At 37.6% G+C, this 21,984-nt stretch overlaps 1 long non-coding RNA gene across 1 annotated transcript; it reads left to right on the forward strand.

Annotated features, from left to right (window-relative positions):
* The first annotated feature begins 9,819 nt into the window (after positions 1 to 9,819).
* Positions 9,820 to 21,622, forward strand: LOC140525138 (uncharacterized). The gene is made up of 3 exons (XR_011973939.1): positions 9,820 to 9,978; positions 18,362 to 18,476; positions 21,519 to 21,622. It is a non-coding gene; the product is annotated as an uncharacterized lncRNA (long non-coding RNA).
* Positions 21,623 to 21,984: the final 362 nt, after the last annotated feature.

The following is a 21,984-nucleotide window of genomic DNA, read 5'->3' on the forward strand; positions in this document are numbered from 1 at the left end:
CTGTGACTGATCAGACCAATATGAGCTCAAAATGCTACACTACACATTGGGCACAGATAGTCCATGTGAATATTTGGGGTGGATATCCCAAATTTGGGCATCCTGTGTTTACTTTGCTCTGTCTCAATTCTGCTTTGCTCAAAGAGCACAGCACCTTTTCTGATGTGGGTATGCCATGCTGAGTGGTCCTATGACAGTGTCTCCCATGTTGCACAGGCAAATCCAAAGTTCTTGAGAGAGACCTTGAGAGTATCCTTGTATTGCTTCTTCTGGACACCATGTGATCACCTGCCCTATGCAAGTTCTCCATACAATAGTCTTTTTGGCAAGCGTACATTTTGTATTCAAACAATGTGACCAGCCCATTGGAGTTACACTCTCTGAAGTATAGTTTGAATACTTGACAGTTCAGTTCAAGCTAGGAATTCAGTGTCTGCTACCTTATCCTGCCAGATGATCCTCAGAATCTTCCTAAGACAGTTCATGTGGAAGTGATTCAGTTTCCTGGAATGGAGCTGGTAGACTGTCCACATTTCCCAAGCATATAACAATGAGGTCATCACAATAGCTCTGTAGACCTTCAGTATGATAGCCAGTCTAACACCTCTTCTCTCCCAAACCTTTCTTCAGAGCCTCCCAAACACTGAGCTAACTCTGGCAATGAGTGCATCAACCTCATTGTCAATGTGTATATCTTTGGAAAGTATACTGCCAAGGTAAGTGAACTTATCCACAATTTTTTGTGGCACAATTTCTATATAGCTGTATTCTCAGTTTTCGTACCTGTTTGTCCACATTCCAGCTTGATTGATGCTGACCTGTTTGTTTCTAATGTTGGCCTAATCCTATCCAATCCAATCCAGCAAACAATGACAAAATTGCCTCCTCCCTCTTTAACACACCTTTATGTTATCTGGCCATTCCCTCTAGTTATTGTTTTACATTTCTTCATTCATTTGCTCCATTTCCTTGATGCATTCAAAATCCTTGTGGTGGAGGGACTATCTGTATTTATAGTTTCTATTTTCTCTTTCATTAATTTTTTAGTACCTTGTGATCTGAGTTCCAACCTCCTCTGCAACTGGAATCAAACTACTCTCTAGAAGTTTATAAATCACCTCTTAGTTAATGAATTTATTATCATTGATCAATCAACTATAACTTGAAGGTATCAACCTGAAATAAAGACACTACTAAAGTAGTAAGAACTTGGGTCTTTTAACCAAGGCAAAATAATTACATTTGGGGACATCTCACAGCACCAAAGTAGTTGAGTGACAAAGAAGGGAAGAGCAAGACCAGTGCTAAATACAGCTCAACAAGGAGGAGTCTCATGGCAGGCGCAGTTTGAAGAAACTGTTATGAAAATTGTTTTATATAATAACTGAAAGTCCATAGAGAAGGCTGGGGGAGGTTGAGAGTGGGGAATGGGTGACATCTGGTCAGAACAGCAGGCCTGGACTCCAGGTGCAGCTACTGGGAAACCAGTTTGTACCTGCCCTGATCACAGAGTCAGTTGGGATCAAAGTCAGGTAGACCTTTTTGATGCCAACATTCAACATCTTAAAAATAAAAAATCAACTTGTTTCAATAGACCTCTCTTAACTTCTTTTTATGGCCTTCAGGCAATTTGCAGCACTAGGATCTCACACAAGATCCACAGCTGCATTCAACAAAGGGACTTTAGAGATGAATGAGTCTAACCTCCTCCTTTAGAGAAGAGGTAATTGAGGCTGGAGAGATTAAGTGACTTGTCCAAGGTCATACTAGTAATACATCACAGATGTAAGATTTGATCCCAGGTTCCGATTCCAGAGACACTTTGTTGTTTTTTCTTTAATAGTCATCCTTTTTGACCTCTCTGTAATGTTTGACCCAAGAGACCATATTATGTTTCTAATATTCTCTTGTCCCCTAATCTTTGTGACATTGAGAACTCCTGGTTCCCCTCTTACCTCTATGGAGAAATATTCAGGTCTGTCTGTCTGTCTCTCTCACTCACTCACTGTCTTTCTCTTTCTCTCTGTATCTCTTTTCTGTCTCTCTGTCTCTGTTTCTGTCTCTCTCTCTGTCTTTCTCTGTCTTTCTCTCTGTCTCTCTCCCCTAGAGCTCTGTCCTGAGCCTTCTTTTCTTCTCCTTACACTTCTTCTCATACTTCCCATTGGTGCCCCCAATTTCACTTATCATCTCTATGAATAAGAATGTCACATCCTCATATCCAGCTTTCAGCTCTCTTTTTAGAGCTCCTGTCTTATATCAACAACTACCTGCCAAATATCTCTACTTGATGGTCCCATATGTGCCTCCAACATGTCCCAAACAAAATGTACCCCAAACCTGCCCTTCTTTTAACTTTTGTACATCAGTTAAGGACATTACTAGCCTTATCACTACAGTTTGCAACCAAGAATCATCAAGGAAGGATGGAAGAGGCTTGGTGGTACAGCAGATAGAGAACTGGAGCTGGGATCAAGAAGACTAGAGTTCAAACCCAGTCTCAAACATTTACTAGCTTGGTGACCTTGGGTAAGTCATTTAATATCTTTCTGTCTTATTTGAAAAAGGAGGCTATTAATAGCACCTTCCTCCAAAGGCTACTGTGATGAAAAAAAACAAATCATATTAGTAAAGTGCTCTGTAGTCGTTACAGTACTACAAATATGTGAGGTACTGTTGTGATAGTCACCCCAAAGGAATCATAATAAAGTAAATAAAACAGTTCCTATGGCCAAAGATCTTATATTCTATTGCAGAACATCAGCACAGAAAGAGAAGTGGGAAGAGGGGTTATGACATCCCAAGTTGGTACAATGATTGAGTTGAGTAGACAGAAAAGTCAGGAGGTTAATCTAGCTGGGAGTAAAGTGAGTGTGGCTAAGAACTGCAGAGAATTGTGGTCTGAGCTGGGCAGTCACCAATCAACAGAGTGAGTCTCAAGTTTGGGTTAGAGGTCTTTCCAAGCTGAAAAGAGACCGGTGAGGAAGTGGAGAAACCTGGAGAGTGAGATGAGCCAGCAGTGAAGTTAGTAAAGCTAGGGCACTGCCTAACTATGCCTCCCAAGAAATGGTGCTTTCTATTATGGAGATACCATATGGAGATACCAGGATGGAGGCTTCCAGAATTATTTCCCATTATTCTTACTCTCATACTATAAAGTCTAGACAAACTATTTATCTTGCCATTTCCCATGCATGACCTCACTGCCTTTGTATAAAGAGCCTGTCCCCAATGTCTGTAAAGTTGTCCCTCCTTAGCCTGGTTCTTGCAGTGCAGAGCTTGCTCCAAAGCTCTCTGAAGTCATGCTCCTTTCATGAAGCCTTTCCTCATCTCTTCAGTTGTCTGGACTTTTCCCAATCTCTAATTAGTTTGTATTCGCTTAGCATAAATATTGTATATCCCCAGCTAGGCAGCAGGCATAGAGAGGAGGGTAAAAAGCAATTGCTGTCCTCTGGCAGCTAATATACATGGGGGAAAGTGAAGACAATGTATGTGTGTAGAGATCTATCTATCTATGTATCTATCTATCTTTCTTTCTATATATATAGAGAGGTATCTATCTGTACACACACACACACACACACACACACACACACACACACACACACACACACATTGGGTAGAGTGGTGGGCTTGGAGTAAGGAAGATGAATCTTCCTGAGTTCGAATCTGGCTTCAGACACTTAGTAGCTGTGTCACCCTGAGTAAGTCACTTAACCCTGTTTACCTCAATTTATTTATTAGTTACTTGAGCTAGAGAAGGAAATGGCAAGCCAAAAACCCCAAATGGGGTCCCAAAATGTTGAACATAATGGAAATGACTGAAGAACAAATGAATTAATACATATGTATATTTTTATATAAAATAGATACAGGATGATTTTTTAAAGATAGAGTGTACTGGCAATTGGGGATCAGAAAAGACTTCATACAGAAGGTGATTTCTGAACTGAGCCTGGAAACTTGCCTAGTCATCTGACTGATGCAGTACATAGAAATACTGCACTTGCAGTCAGAAAGTCTAGAGTTCCAAGGTTTCCTCAGATACTTACTAGCCATGTGACTTTAGGAAAGTCACTTAAATTTTTTTAATCTCTGTAGCCTCATCTGTAAAAATGCAATAATAATAGTAACTTCCTTGAAGGGTTATTGTGAAGATCCAAAGAAACAACACATGTAAAGTACTTTGCCATTTGTAAAACGCTGTATAAATGCTAACTATTCAGCAGAAAACTAGAAACTCAGTGAGAGCAAAGGAAATAGAGAATGGAGACAATAATAGCTGGCAATTTTTTTTTGTAGGTGATTGGTTGAGAAAAGGAGGAGAGATATAGGAAGTCAATCAGATGAGGATGCCTTTTCTTTTCAAAGGATGTGGAAGATTTGTGCATATTTATAGGCAGTTGGGAAGGAACCAGGTGACAGGGAGAGGTTGAAGTCATCCTCTCCTCAGTACTTACAAATTCTAAGATGGCAACCAAAGACTTGTGAATTAAACATTTAATGAACACCTATTAAGTCCAGCATATTACTTTTAGGAAGGTCCAACCTAATCATAGAGAGATTTCCCCCCCGGGTTGCTCTCTTCAGACTCTTGGATAAATCATGTAGTCCTCTGTCAATGTTCACTAAGCTCCTTAATTAGTTGTAAAAGGTGGAAAATTATAGTTATTCTCCAATTATTACTTATCTTCATGAATGTCTACATTCATCCTACCCACTTTCAAAAATGTCAATTTCCAGCTGGTCACAAAGGACAAATTTTGGTTAATTCCCTGGAAAATTCTATTGAAATATTTCTAAACAAGAGTCAAAACAAACATAACTTGGAAATGTGTTTTCAATTGTGTGCCAACACTGGTAGGATAAAAGTTGAAACCACTTAATCATTTGGGATACAATTTAGCATAATGTCTGAAATCTACACACATTTACATTGATTTCCATTTCAATTAGCCACAGCTCTGAGAGAGGATGGGATTGGAATCATTACAGAAATAACAGCATTACATTTTGCATGCCAGAGAGAAAGGTCTCCCTTAAAAATTATAGATTACACACTTGGAGGTCTGAGGTACCTTAGAGGTTATCTTGTCCAAACCCCAACTTTTTTAGAAGAGAAAAGTGAAACACAGAAAGATTAAGGGATTTGCTTAAGGTCACATTGGTACTAATAGAGGGAACCAGGATTTGCACAAAGGTCCTTTGAGTCCTAAGTAAGTTATCTTTCTGATAGATCACAATATCTCTTTTATTCTCTACACAAAAGAATAACTACAAACCCCACATATGGTTGATGACCTCTTAGTGAATGACGAGATGCTATGAAGGTATTTACTCTTCTCTATTTTCATTTCTATATTTCTTCAATGTAGTAAGAGTTTAGGGATTGGAATAAGTTAAATATGAAATTTAATAACTGTAACATTGAGAAAACTTGGTTTTGCTTGGTCGTTTTTTTAGTCATGTCTATATTTTCATGACCCCATTTGAGTTTGCTTGACAAAGAAACTGGAGTGATTTTCCATTTTCTTCTTCAGCTCATTTTACATGGGAGGAAACTGAGGCAAACAGGGTTAAGTGACTTGTCCAGGGTCAAACAGCTAGTAAGTCTCAGGAGCCAGATTTTAACTCAGAAAGAGGTATCTTCTTGACTTCAGGCTCGGCAATCTATCTATTGTGCCACCTAGGTGCCCTTGGGCAAATTACTTAAATCCTAAAATTTTCAGTTTCCTCATCTCTCAAATGGGAATAATAAGTGTTGCTGAAAATAGTTAATGGTCTTCTGTTTAGGAAAAAAAAAACAACTCTGTACAAAGTGTTGTAGTTAAAGGAAATCAATTTAGGAAAACAGCAAAGTAGCATTGAGTGAATGATGTCTATTTTTCAAACCTTTTCCCTGCCTTCCTCAACCACTACATGTTATAAATATGTATAATTGTGTATTTATTATTTCAGAGGACACAGTGCTGCCAGCATTGACAATTTTCCTTGTAACCCACAAGCATATTAGGTAGACCTCAAGGTTTACATTGTTAGAAATGCTAAACTTGATGATCTCAGGTTCTTTTCTGCTCTGAGAATCTATTATGCTAAGGCATTTCACTGGGTTTGAATTCCAATGCAGTAACTTTACGCCTATTGGTAGAGCATAAAAGCTGGCATTGGTAAACATGTAGTTGACAAAGGAAAACAAAGTAGTAACGAAAGTCTTTTGCATAAGACTTCAAAAAGTAAGCAGGGCTAGCCAGTTTCTTTTTAATTTCCAAAATAAATCATTTTTTAAATCCAGATCTCCAGTAAACCAATTAAATTAATAACATAGTCACTTTACCTCCAGTTCTCTTTGACTACACTCACCATTCTCATAATTTGCAAAAAAAAAAAAAATATTCCCCTCCCTGTTCACACCTCCACTATGTGTTATCTCTCCTATTAGAATGTAAGCTCACTGGGGGCAAGGATTGTGTTTCCTTTTATACTCAGATAAAGTTTGACACATTTAATTTAGTAATACCTTTTTCATTTGTTCATTCATTCATTTAAAAACAGTCTTATTAGCTTGAAAGAAACTTCATGTCTACTAAATTCTTCCTCTAATGTCATTTGTCTGGAAGTTGACACCTGTGTCTTCAGGCAAGCTCCACCAAGCTGAAATGCCTATAAATGAGAGATTGGTGACAGATTTTTATTTCAGTTTTCTTAAGACCCACATAGTGAAATTCAGAGATGATTATCCTCATCATAATTAAAAAGATAACCTTTTTTTTTTTTGGCCACAGCAAGTCATTAAGAAGATCTATTGACCATCACCTTGGTCTCAAGGTTAATCACACTGTAAAAGTGATAGAACTGTGATATTTCAAAAATACGAACTCAATAACAACCTCATAAAAACAAATCAATAAATTAACACAGAAAATGGACAATAAAACCATTAAGAAAAATCATAGACTCCTTTGATGAATAGCTATATGAAAATTTAAAATCTAAAGAATAATGTTGAGTTCACTCTCTGAATGCTTCTGATCTGTTTTCTTATACACTACTATTTAATTTTGATTTGCTTTCACATGACTTTGGCTTATTTTTATTATTATTTTAGTGAACCATGATCATGAAAATTTTTCCACTGAAATATTTTAACAAAATTAAAAAAAAAACTGGCAGAAGGCAAATTTCTTGGCAAAAGAGGGAGAAGAGATCTGTATCAATAAAATCAATTCTCCTCTGGTGGTGTAGTGGGAAAAACAAACTTTGAGATTAGAGTTTTAGAACCTAAATTCACCATACAGCTGAGCTTATACAAGTCACAACCATGCTGGAGGGCTTACGAAGTGAAGACATGGGATTAAATGATCTTTTAGGTCCATTTGAACTCTGATTTCTCCCTTCTTCAATATATACTGTCTGATTCTATGGGAGCAGCACTGTATAATGGGAGAAAATTGCCTCTAAAGTCAGAGGACCAGGGTTCATACCTCATCTCTGATGCTTGCATACTCACCTACGCAAATCACTTAATGAATTAATCAATGTCTATTGACCTCCTACTGTGTACTAAGCTTTGTGCTTGACTCTACAGATACAAAGCCAAAAGTAAAAATCTTCTCTCAAGGAATTTATAGTCTATTGGGGGAGATACTGTGTACCAATATAATTATATCCAAAGTAGATGAATATGATATTGAGAGGGAGAGCACTGGTAGTTGAGGTGGGAGGAATGAGGAAAGGTTTCCTGTAGAGCATTGTATCTGAGCTAAGTTTCAGGAGACACTAAAAATCCTAAGAGATAGAATTGAAGTGGGGGTGCAGCCCCGGCAAGGGAGACAAGCATTGTAACATCAAGGAAATAGGAAATGATATGCACAATTCCAGATCAGGAAGTAGGTCAGTGTGGCTGGACTGTGAGAATGGGTTGAGTGTGAAGACGAGAATAGTGCCTGATGATACTGGACAAGGGGCAAGGAAGCATGTTGGGGAGAAGTTCAAATGCCCAGATATTGCAGGAAATAGGTAAAAAGTGAAAGTGACACAGAAGCTTTTGGAATATTGCCTAAGAAGGTTGGACTATGAGGAGCAGCCATTGAAGACTATATAGATATTCTCTGTTGGCTTCCTCTTCAAGAACATAGAATCTTAGGGGACCCAGTTTCTGGCTATGAGGAAGTGACTCAGGGGTTGATACTCTGTTATAATGAAAATATTTCCAATTATTTACAATGTTAGAACTGATGACTTCAGAGCTTTTGAGCTGGAAATAAGTGTGAATATGAAAGAAGTGAACTCAGTCTCTTTTGCTTCAGAATTTTTCCTGTGGAAACAACTTTGAATTGTTGAGCGGAGAAGGCAAAGGTCAAATTTCCCCACTGTTTATCATGCGTCCTTATGAACATAGTGGTTGTTTGCCTTTATATGCTTTCATTTTTGATATTAAGTGAATAATGATTCTGATATGAAGTGCTCAAGTAACCTGGTGAATTCAGTAGATTCAGGAGTCCTATCAGAGACCCCAACACTTCATAGAGGTGGCATCAGATTTTATTGGTGGTAGAATCAGTAGCTCCATGAGTGAGGAAAGAACCAAGCACCAACTTTGAAATGAACTCGCATATTATGATCTAGTCCTAGTAAGGACTAGAGATATTGCATGATCAGAGCTGTGTCCTAATGCAACAGCAGTTGTGACCAGCTATGAGTCAATTCTGAGGGACTTGCTCACCCCAATCTGACAATGGATTGACCATCCAATTGAGAAACAAGAGCCTATAAAGAGGTCTAAATAAACCAACTATACTGCAGAGATGCTATGCCTTGCTAGAAATTATCCTGATTGAGCAGTAGAGCAGCTCATCTATTACTGATATCATATTCCAGAGTAAACTTCATCAGGATGCCATGAAAGAATAAAAGTACCTCCAGAGCCAGCAGTTGGGAGTTAACCTCTTTGTCACATGTGGTAATTACACAGAAGCTTCATTACTATCATACTTCATATTTGAACCTAGTTTTTCAAGGAACCTCATGTATGAAAAGGGAGAGTGAACTATCAGGTTGGGAGAGGGAGTTCAATAACCAAATGTTATTGAACTAATTCTCAACAAATTTCTTTACAGCAAGCTATTAATGAAGAACACACTGCTAGTGGCTCAGGAGATATAGTACTAGAAAGTCTAGCTCCTCACACTTTCCCCTACAGAGTGGTAATAGTAGTATTTAATTCAAGTGAAAATTTGTGAGTAGTCTCCCCAGAGGAAATTATATAGGAAAATCACATTGGTGGTTGCAGGGAGGATGAATCAGAGTAGGGGAGGAGCTTAAAGTAGGAAAATCAGTTAATGCTATTGCAGCAGTACAGATGAGAGGGATAAAAGCTTGGTCCAGGATGATGGATGTCTATATGAGTTTAGACAAGTTGATAGATGTGAAAAGTATTACAGTGGTTAGAAAGGATGAGATTTGGAAACCAATTGGAAAAGTGGGATAAGAATGAGGTATCAAGGATAACACTATGAGTATGAGTTTAGGGGACTGGAAGGATGGTAGTCCCCTCTCCAGAAATAGTAAAGGCTGAAATACAGATGGGTTTGAGGGAAAATACAGCAAATTCTGTTTTGGACATGATGTATTTTAAAAAATCCTCTAGACAATATGGAAGGGGGGATAGAGCCAAGATGGCAGAGTAGAAGGACAACTGTGAGAGCACTCACCCCACAGCCAGTAAAATACCTGTAAAAAAATGACTCTAAACAAATTCTAGAACTCCAGAAGCCACAAAACAATAGAGTGAAAGAGATTTCCAGACCTAGGCAACCTGGAAGGTCCACAGGAAAGATCTATCGCACTAGGCATGGAACCAAGTACAGTCCAGCCTCGACCACGTGGCAGGGCAAGGGCAGGACTTGAACAGGTTTCAGGGTACCACCAGCAACAGCAGTTCCCAAACTTCTCAACCCCAAAACACTAAAGACAACTTCAAAGGTCAGTGAGAACGTGCTTGCACCTGGATGAGAAGGGAACAGGTGCCTTAACCCTGGCCTCAGGTAACCTCAGGTGGTGGCAGCAACCATTTTTGGAGTCCCTGGCCTATGGGGGAATAGAGCAGGCAATCTGGGTCTCAGTCCTGAGTGGTGGCCCTGGGGTGAAGAGGAGCACTGGAGTAGTGGAGTTGGTGGAGGCTTTGGAAAGGATATGGGGCAAAAAAGTTGTGGTAGTTCCAAGACTAGAGCTCAGGCCAGGAGAAGAGTAAATTCCCCTCCCTTGATTGTGCCACTTTGGAGGAACTGAGAACTTATAGGTCCCCTGGAGTATACCCTCCTCTTGACAAAGGACTCAAAATTCAAGTAACTGACTAGAAAATGCCCCCCAAAAAGGAAAAACCATAAGACTATAGAAGGTTACTTTCTTGGTGAACAGGTATTTTCTTCCATCCTTTTGGATGAAGAAGAACAATGCATATCATTAGAGGAAGATCTAAAAGTCAAGGCTTCTGCATACAAAACCTCCAAAATAAATATGAAATGGCCTTAGGTCATGGAAGAACTCAAAAAGGATTTTGAAAATCAAATAAGAGAGGTGGAGAAAAAATTGGGAAGAGAAATGAGAGAAAAGCAAGAAAATCATGAAAATTGAGTCAATAGTTTGCTAAGGAAGACCTACAAAAATACTGAAGAAGATAACTCCTTTAAAAACAGACTAACTCAAATGACAAAAGAGACCCAAAAAGACAATGAGGAGAAGAATGCTTTAAAAAGTAGAAACAGCCGAATGGAAAAGGAGATTCAGAAGCTAACTGAAGAAATTAGTTCTTTAAAAATTAGAATGGAGCAGATGGAAGCTAATGACTTCAAAAAAACAACTGACCTGGAAAATAGATCCAGGAGAGACAATTTAAAAATTATGGGACTTCCTGAAAGCCGTGATCAAAAACAGACCCCAGACATCATATTCCATGAAATTATCAAGGAAAATTTCCCTGATATTCTAGAAATATAGTGTAAAATAAACATAGAAAGAATACACCAATCACCTGAAAGAAATCTGAAAAGAACAACTTGTAGGAATATTATAGCCAAATACCAGAGTACCCAGATCAAGGAGAAACTATTACAAGCAGCCAGAAAGAAACAATTCCGATTATTGTGGAAATACAATGAGGATAACACAAGATCTAGCAACTTCTACATTAAGGGATCAAAGGGCTTGGAATATGATATTCCAGAAGTCAAAGGAACTAGGATTAAAACCAAGAGTCACCTACCCAGCAAAACTGAGTATAATACTTCAGGGGAAAAATGGTCATTCAATGAAGAAGAGGACTTTCAAGCATTCTTGATGAAAAGACCAGAGCTGAAAAGAAAATTTGACTTTCAATAACAAGAATCAAGAGGAACACGAAAGGATAAACAAGAAAGAGAAATCGTAAGGGACTTACAAAAGTTGAACTGTTTACATTCCTAAATGGAAAGATAATATTTGTAACTCTTTCAACTTTTCTCAATATTTGGGTAGTTGGTGGGATTTTACACACACACACACATATGTATATATCTATTTATCTATCTATATCTATATCTATCTATCTATCTATCTATCTGTCTGTCTGTCTAGTCAGATGGCACAGAGTGAGTTGAATAGGAAGGGATGATATCTAAAAATTAAAATTAAGGAGTGAGAAGAATATATTGGGAGGAAAAAAGGAGAAATGGAATGGGGCAAATTATCTCTCAGAAAAGAGGCAAGAGATAACTTTTTCAATGGAGGGGAAAAAGGAGGAGGTGAGAGGGAAAAAGTGAACCTTACTCTTGTCACATTTGGCTTAAGGAGGGAATAACAGGCATGCTCAATTTGGTATGAAAATCTATCTTGTACTACAGGAAAGTAAGGGAGAAAGGGATAAGTTGGGTGGAGGTATGAAAGAAGGGGGGCAAATGGGAGGAGAGAGTATTTAGAAGTAAACACTTTAGGAGGAGAGACAAGGTCTAAAGAGAGAACAGAATAAATTGGGGGATGGAATAGGATGAAGGGAAATATAGTTAGTCTTCCACAACATGACTATTTTGAAGACTTTGGCTAAACAACACATATATAGCCTATATTGAATTGCTTCCCATCACAGTGGAGATGAGTGGGGAGTGAGGAAAGGAAAAAAGTTAGAACTCAAAGTTTAGGGAATGAATGTTGAGAATTGTTTTTGCATGCAACTGGGAAATAAGAAATACAGGTAATGGAGTATAGAAATCTATCTTGCCCTACAAGAAAAGAGAGAAGATGGGGATAAGGGAAGGGAGAGGAGTGATAGAAGGGAGGGAAGATCCAGGAAAGGGGTAATCAGAATGAACGCTGTTTTGGGGTGTGAGAGGGCTGAGTGGGGAGAAAATCTGGAACTCAAAATCTTGTGGAAAAGATTATTAAAAACTAAAAATAAATAAATAAGTTATAACAAAAGAAAATTAAAAAAACCCTGAACAGCTGGTAATGTGAGACTTGAGCTCAAGAGATAGAAACTGAGGTTGGATATACAGAAGAGAGAAGCTAATTGAATCCATGAGAGCTGATGAGACCACCAATGTAGAGATTACAGAGAGCAAACAGAAGAGGACTCAGGACAAAATCTTGGGATATATTCACAATTCGGGGACTCAATATAGACATAATCTTGAAAATATTTCACGAACTTATACTCATCATAAGTAATATGATGGAGTTTGACTAGATGGCTTTTGAGGTCCTTTATAGTTAGAAGTACGAGCCAACATGATCTATGAACTATGTCATTTCCTTGCTCTAAATGGTCTAAAGTTCATGTTGCTTTTATGATAAAATGCAAATTTCTCAGGCATTTTAATCTCTTCACCATCTAACTCCAGCCTTCTTTTCCAAGTTCATTATAAACATTTATTAAGTGTCTTCTTTTTGCTGAGAAGTTTTAGACTGGAAACGCAAATATAAAGAATGAAATAGATCATCCTCTTCAGTGGCTTGAGTTCCATCTTCCTCTTCCTACCCTGAGGGATGTAGACTCTACAATCCATTTATACAGGCCTAACTATTGTTTCTCCCACACTATGCTCCATCTCCTATCTCCATTCCTTTGTATTGGCTATCTCCATATCTGGAACTCTTTTTCCTCATCTTTGCCTCTTAGAATCCCTGATTTCCTCCAAGATCCAGATCAGAAGTCAGCTTCTACACAAGCCTTTCCTCAGTTCTCCTAGGTGCTATTGAGTTTCTCTGTAAAGCTGCCTTCCATCTGTTCTATATTACAGTGCATTCTATGTGAAGGTATTTATGTACATGATGCTTCCCTCATTAGAAGTACAGGACAGTTTGTGAGTGTGAGTGGGTGTGTGTGTGTCTCTATGTGTGTGTGTATGTATATCTCCTGGGTCAGCTTTCTACCACTCTAAGTTTCAGAATTGTTGAACTGCATTGGGGAGAGGAAGGTCTTATTAGAGAGCTTCCCACACCAAAGAAATCATACATCTAGCCTTGATTTCTGTGCTCAGCACATAGTCAGAACTTTCCAAATGCTTTTGAAGTGAAGTATGATTTGAGGAGATGGCATGTTCACATAGATGTATATACAAGATAAATAAAGAATGAAAATCAGTCAGTTTTCAAAGAGAGAACATTGGCATTTGGGGTTGGGAAAGTGTTCTCATAGAAGGTAGAGCTTGAATGGAGTTTGAAAAGAAACAAGGATTGCTAAGAGGTGGAAATGATGAGGGAAGGCCTTCCAGGCATAGGGGACAACCAGTGCAAGGGTGTGGAGTTGGGAGATCCAGTGCTGTTAGGAGGAACAAGAATGTCAGTTTGGCTAGACGGTAGAATCAGGAATCACATCACATCAGGGAATATCCAGACTATGTAACAAATGACATCCTTAAGTTCAGTTCCACCTAACACTTGTCACTAGACCATGTTATAAGATCCCAGATAACAGGTTTAAGTGCTTAAATGGCCTTAACTGTCTTTTGCAACCTGCCATTTGCTAACTTAGAGGAATATGGTCTAGTGAGAAGAGTTCAAGACTTGGAGATAGGAACCCCAGGCTTGACCACCAGCATTGTCAATTATTGGCAGTTTGACTGTGCATGCTGTGTCACATATATGAATCTCAATTTACATATCTGTGAAATGGATACAGTATTACTTATACCATTTTCCTCTCAGGACAGTGGTGAAGGAAGCTCCCTCTGCTTTCTTGTAATCTATTAGTCATTTTATAAATGAAAGATATCAGATATATTTTGAAGTTGAAAAGCTAGTCTGTCTCAGCTATGATATTCATCATAGCGTTAATATGACAATATGAGTGTTCCTAATTTTTAGGAATCTACCGTATAGATCAGATGCATAATACCTTGGTAAATACATTGGACTGGGAACACAGATGCTTTGAAGGTTAAGGCCAAGTAATTTATCCTCTCTGAATCTGAATTTTTCATCTGCAAAAAGAAAATAGTACTCCTTCTAGTTTAAACTTTGTTGTTCATCTTTTATTGTTGAAGAAGTCCAGTGACATTATGGGATGATGTCTTGACATGCATGTATATTGGATTTAAATGAGACAGAGTTACAAAAAGTCATTGTCCTCTCTCTTCCCGAGTTATTGAAATCCAGTGGAAGGACAAAAGTCAAGGTTACTGGTGATGGTCTAGGATGCAGTGGATGACCTTGGCATCTCCAATGTCTGACCCAGCTCTAAGCATTCCATAGTACCTGCTTCAGCTTCCTTCATGAAGGAAGTTGTTCTCATCTGCCCAGTCCATTTAGGAAAATCTTCACAAGCTTGAGGTAGGCATCCCTCTAACTCACTGATGGAATTGAAGCCCATCTATTACCCTCAACCTGATTTAGCCTGTCTGGTTGAGGTGGTTTACCAGGTTATGGCTGCTGTGCGTGCTACAGCTCTTTGGAACCACAGATGAGAGTTGAGGGGCAGGTAGATATCAAAGGTAGATAGGCAAGTCTGTAGAGCCTTTACACCAGAGGTACTAGGTCTCCCTGAACACCTCATATACTTAAAGCATAGACTTTGCAAGGTAATTATGAGGATCATTGCAAATCTTGCTATAAATCAGCAGTTTTTAATATTAAATAAAACAATATGGCACAGTGCATATTGTACAATGTAGAGAGTACTGAATTTGGTTTCAGGGGACCTAGGTTTGAATTTTGCCTCTCTCAGTTATATTTATCTGTCCTTGCTTGTGAAAAATAATACTTGTTTTGGAATCAATGGGTCTAGTTCAAATTCTGCCTCAGATATTTATTACCTTTGCAACCTTGGAAAAATCCTTTCCCATCTCTGGGTCCTATGAGACTCATCTGTAAAATGAAGCAGTTGGATGGACTCTGAGTTCCCTTTTAGTTCTAGATTTGTGACCTATAATAAGAGGAACTATCATTCTTACAGGGCTTTCAGGTTTACAAAGTACTTTACAAATATTGCATTCTGTCCTCATGACAGTCTTGGGAGATGGATGCTATTATTATCAACCTCATTTGACAGAAGAGGAAACTGAGGTAAACAGAGGTTGAATGACTTGTTCATGATCACACATCTATGAATCAAGCCGGATTTGAAATTTGATCTTCCTTATTCTAGGTCTAGTACTCTATCCACTGTATCACCTAGAAATTCCCTTTTAGCTTTAGCATTCAGTTCTGTTCATCAATTCATTTCAATTAACATTTAATAAGCCACTACTATGTGACAAGTACTGGGTTAGAGGTGTGGCATACAAAGACAAAAAAAAAGCAGTTCTTGGCCTCAAGGAATATGTATTGTACCAGGATGAAATAATATTCACACAAAATGAACACGTAGCACAAAATAAATGTAAAGAAATTTTTGCTGGGTCACTGGAGAATCAGTAAATTCTTCTCGTAAAGGTTGAACCTTGGGGTGATCTCAAAAGGACCTAGTGATTCTAAGAGGCAGAGATTCTAGCTGTAAGTGACAAGATGCAAAAAGGCACAGAGAACAAAGATGGGATTTATTGTGTAGAGAAACATATATTCTTTGGCTTTGGCTGAATGGTAAACTTTTTAAATGCAGAATAATGTGTGATCACCTTCAAAAGTTAAGGTGAGCTCTTATGATGAAAGTATATAATTGCAGAAGAAAGAAGTTCATATTTTATTCTGGAATCACTAGTGAGTCATAGAAACTTCTTGAGTAGATGGGATGAGATGATCATGTTGCTGATTTCAGAATACCAAATTGGTTGGTTGTGAGAAAGATGGGAGCAGGAAGCTAGATGTAAGAGGACAAATTAGTAGGCTTATTGCTATGGTATATATGAGAAGTGTTAAGTAATTAGATTAAGATGGTTGTGATGCAAGCAGAGAGAAGGAAATAGGTATGAGAGATGTCATGGAAATAAGATTGACAAGACCTGAAGAAAGCTTCAGTTCGGGAGAGTAACAGAGCATGAGCAGTGGAAGATGAAGTTGAGGTGACCAATGAACCTGACTGATGAGAAGAATCCGCCAGTGGAGACTGATGGACTGCCTCCCCCTTCTCCATAATGGATAATCACATTCCCTTGTCATTTTCTGCGTGGAAAGGCTAAAGGGATTATATTTAATGAATAAGTCCTTTTAAGCATAACATTTTTGAAGTCTGTATGCTTTCATTTTTCAAAGGAGAATAAGATGAAACCTTCCTCCAGTTTTTCATTAGCAAGAAAGATCATCATGGCCTGAGGACCTTCTTTCCCCTGGTCTTGAGGGGCCAAAGCCAAACTCCCACCTCTTGGGAAGACAGAAAAAATAATTTTACAAAAATTGCTTATATATCTCTGTGATGTCTCCATAAGGGAGGTATCCATTGGCATTAATTGTATATTAGGATAGAAGTCCAAAAATAAGGCACCATAGGCAGAATTTTAACCTCAAAGCTACTTTCTCTTCTTCTCTCTTCTCATGCTATCCTTCCTTTTGGGAGGGAAAGAGGGCAGAGATGTTTTGTTGGAGCCAGACCAAATGCAAAGTAGCAAAATGATGGACTCCAAATAATCCATTTCCCTCTTCCAAACACTTTGGAAATATCTGTATTTGTTTATGAATTCCCCTGCATGGTCAGGCTGTTATTGGTCTTCCTTTGTGCTGATGACATTATTCTTTACAGATGACTGATGATTACAGCATTAATTGAAGCATCAACGGCTAATTTTCATTGAGCGTTAGCATGATTTAATGGAAATAATTTCTCTTAGTACAAAGAACACAAATGCTTTTGCAAGAAGGTGAAAGTTAGAGGTACTGAAAAATCTATTCAGGCTGGTGTTGCTAGAGGGCAAACTTTTTAGCTGACAACTTTGAGTTATACAGATAAAGTTTCCCAGAGCATCTACAGTAGGAATTAATGCGATTTCTATCGATTCTGGAGTGAGGGGTCCCTTCTCTCCCTGGGAGGTACAAGTACTTATCCCAGGAGTGGCAGCCAGAGAGTTTGTTTCCCACATCCTCTTTGGATCTCCTTAGTGGCCTAGGGCCAATGGAATAATTGGGACTAATTGCACCAGAAGGAAATAGAAGATGAAAAGAGAGAAAGTATCTTCAAATGTCAAAGTATCCCTGGGAGACAGCCCCCAGGGACTACAAGACAGAGTAGGAAAACATTTAGGAGCTCTAAAATCACCAACTTCCATAGAATGTAGGCTGGTGATATTTTCTTCCTTTTTTTTTTTTTAAAGTCTCCAGGATACAATAAAGGATACTTAATAAATGCTTATTGAATTAACCTGAAAATGGAGACCTGTTTGAGTGAACATAAAACCAAAATGTTGCCAAAGACACTTGAAGAGATTCTTATGTATATATGCACATATTATATATGTATATGTGGATGAATGGATGGAAGGATGGATGGATGAATGGATGGATACATGGAAATTAGTCTGTGGGACTTAAGTGAAAATGCAAACCATATATTTCTCTGGGTCTGTTATCCATTCAGTATATAACAAAAGTTCTTAACCTTTGTTGTGTGTCATGGACCCCTTCTTGGAATCATATTTATAAAAAATGAAGGAAACACTAAATTTCAGTAAGAGTTTAGTAAAAAATAAAATATCACCCATCCTCATTGTGGTGGTTCAGTTATTTTTCAGTTATGTGTGACTCTTTGTGACCCCATTTGGGGTTTTCTTGGCAAAGATACTGGAGTGTTTTGCCATTTAATTCTCCAACTCATTTTATAAATAAGGAAAATGAGGCAAACATGGCTAAGTGACTTACCCAAGATGACATAGCTAATGAGTCTTCCTGACTCCAGCCTAGTACTCTATCCACTGCACCACTTAAGTATCTTTCCCATACATATTCATGGATCTCTGAAATCTCTCCACAGCCCTCTTGGACACTCATGGACCTCAAGTTCAGTACTTAAATGTAGATGTTCCCAGTAATCATGAAGACTGCAAGTCATCTTTGCCCATGGATCCTATTGTTGTTCATGTCTTTCTGTAAGTACACTTGAGGACAGCATAATTCCCTGGAGAACGATTGTCTACTCTAGAGTTTGACTTTTGATTGCCTATGGACTCAGAAGTGAGTCCCTTTTTGTATTCCTCATCAATTAAATAATAAAATACTTCTATGTTTTGAAGATTTAAGATTTTTAGAATTTTTCAGGTCCTTAAATCATACATGAATCTTTCATTGCATGAGTGAACATGTGATTAAAATTAGTGCATTAAGAAAATCACCTAGCACTTCATAATTACCCAATGTGATAGTATCAAATGAATACTGAATTTGTGATAAAAAGATGTGTGTTCAAGACCTAGGTCAGTCATTACCAGAGTACCATCCAGGAATTGTGAAGTGACTGGGTTAGGGTGAAACCTGTGAACATTCTATATTTTTATTCTTTATCCAGGGATGGACTCAGTGACCATATTTGTAGCAATAGTACCTTGGAGAACACTGGACTTGGCATTAGGAAATCTAGGTTCAAATCCCACCTTTGATGGTACCCAGTTCAGGCAATCCTCTTAACCTTGCTTATTCTGTTTCCTCATCCACTGCATAGATTGTTGTGAGCACTGGGTAAGGTGATGTATATGAAGCATTTTGTAAATGTTTTCAAACAATGGTTATGATTTTTTTGAGCAACTGCATCAACAACACTACATCTGAATAGAAGCCCCTTGAGGTCAGGACCTGTTTCACTTATGTATACTCAAGTCTATCAAAGGGTTTAGAATAAAGCAAGCTCTTAGTCAATGATTGTCAATTGGTTGACCAGTAAGGATATCTGTTTTTCTCGTGTACATATATATACGTATATATATATATGTATATATATATACGTATATATATACATACACACACATACACATACATATATACATATATATACATACATGCACATATATATACATGCATATATGCACATATACATAGATACAAACATATATTATCTGCACTTCATCACCAGTAAGGGCCCTATTCTCTATCCTCCACACTTCTCTACCATGACTAAGACTTCCTTCGCCCTCCTCTACTGAGGTATCATTCTCCCAATGGTGAATTCTTCCCTGGAATCTCCACTTTGAGGAAAAGCCTATACAAACCAATTCATTCTCTAGACTTCTCTACCATAATCTTTTGCGGATATATTCTTCCACCTTGCTACCTTCCTATTTTTGTTGTTTTTTTATTTGTTGCCTTTTCTCCTAAGAATGGAGACTTCTTGAGGGCAGCAATGGTCTTACTTTTTAATTATATTTAAATCACTAATAGTTAACATAGTGCCTACTAAATTAAGTGCTTTAAAAAGCTTGTTGGCTATATGCATGTATTACAATGCACAAATGCACATGAATACTGGTGCACAGATATATACATACATATGTGTACATGCACACAAAAAACGATCATATATATCATGGAAAATATACTATGCATATATACATGTATGGATAATCACCATGCATGTACATATACATGCACATGTAATAAATTTTGCGTTATAGTGTTGTTTTCACATCTCACCAGGCACTAAAATGAAGCAGTAGGTTTCACTGCAATTCACTGCAATTATTCTAGGGGAATAATTAAAAAAATCTCTTTCAATTAATTATTAAAGTTTAATGTGTGTTTCTATGCAGGGGTTGAAACGTGAGTGTTAAATTTTGACCCTAATCTCTATTTGATGGGTCTTTTGTTAAAGCTTGTACATTTTGTTCATTCTGAAATATTTCTCCAGGGAAAACTTGATGAAGTTTCAGAACATATTGAATGTGCCACTCACACTTTAAAAAATTTGCAGTTTCATTCCTATCTTGCTTTCCTTGGGATGATTGCTATGCAGAAGCTACTACAACAGACAAAACTTACATAATTTTTCTTCACCTTGGCTGTCTCTTGTAGTGGGGATGAATGAGTAAGATATAGAAAGTTGTTAATTCAGATTATATCCCACAGCATTAATAGAGAAAAAGTATTAGTTGCTTTGATTTTTGTGTTTTAATGTCTTTTGATATTTCATCTTCTTGGACAGAGGAACGAGATAAAAGCATTCCAATTATCTTTAAGAAAAAACCAAATTATATCCCCCAGAAAATTTAAAAAAAATCATGACAAAACAAGAGATGGAGGAAAAAAAAGTTTCAACCTATTACTGAAAAATTACAAAGATGAGTGACCTGTAGGGATCTAATTAGGTAGTGGTGAGTCATACTACGTGAAGATGTTCCATTTGTAGACCATAGAATACTAAATGAACAATCTTGGTATTGTACTATTTGATCCAATGTTCAACAACAGTCATGGTAACCTCTGTGAGGGATGAACAATTTCATCTTTTCATAAATAGCCAAGCAACACAAATTAGTGGTGCATGTTGGCAAGCTCTTTAGAGTTCAACGGAAAAAGTGGCAACTTTGTAGTAAGAGGATAGGAGTTCAAATCCTGTCTTTGACACTTGCTATCTATGTGTACTTGGGCAAAGCATTTTATGTCTCTAGGTTTCAGTTGTGTTATCTGTAAAGGGAGAGGATTAGACTGAATAATGACATCTAAGATGATATCAAGCTTTAAATCTATTAGCCTACTCTTTCATCTGTAATGAAAAACTGTCATGGGCTTGTACACTATGGAGGGGCACCAAATGTTAAATGTGAAGACATTTTGTTTGCTATTTATAATTTATAAATGGGTCATTTAGCTGCCTAAAATGAATCCATTTTTTGTCCAGTTTAGCATGATGAATCTACCAGGAGGGACTGGTAAGCACATGCTGATGATTTCAGGGTTGGGAAGCCTCATTGAATGTTTGGTCTGTAACACTAGTTCACATATTACTTCCAAAGGATGAGTTTATTTGCTAGTAGTTATTAAGAAGGATATTAGAAATAAAATGTTAAAAATATTGATTTTTGGATTTAAAATATTAGGACAATGAACAGTATGAAAGAATGTAGTAAATGCAACAATTGCCATCATTATAATTAACAATACTTGATGATGGACTTAGATATTGGATGTGTTTCCATTCTTAGATGTGATCCCATCAATGTGAGCATATCCTTCAAGATGTAGACCTGACCCCATATATGCCCTTTCATTCAGTGTAATTCTTCATGCCTTCATGCAAGTCCTCCACTGCTCAGTAAGTCAGTCAATAAACATTTATTAACTACTCATTATGTGTATAGAAATTTGCTTTATAAAAATTTTTTTTATTATTTTGTTTTTCTTTGTCTCCAATTAGGATAGAGAAGGAAGGCTCAAAAATATTTTTGTTATCTGAAAAAATAAATTAATAAAAGAATAAGTAAAGTCGATATAGCATCTAAACATGAACACTGATTTCTATGTCAGCATCTTTCCCCATAATAATATATATTGCCAGAATTTCTTTAGATTAGCAAAATATATGCACAGGCCTTTACAGTGATGTCAAGTTCTTTAAAAGCACACACACACACACACACACACACACACACACACACGCCTAGGATCTTG

This window comes from Notamacropus eugenii, chromosome 1 (genome assembly GCF_028372415.1).
Source record: "Notamacropus eugenii isolate mMacEug1 chromosome 1, mMacEug1.pri_v2, whole genome shotgun sequence".
Classification (NCBI taxonomy): Eukaryota; Metazoa; Chordata; class Mammalia; order Diprotodontia; family Macropodidae; genus Notamacropus; species Notamacropus eugenii.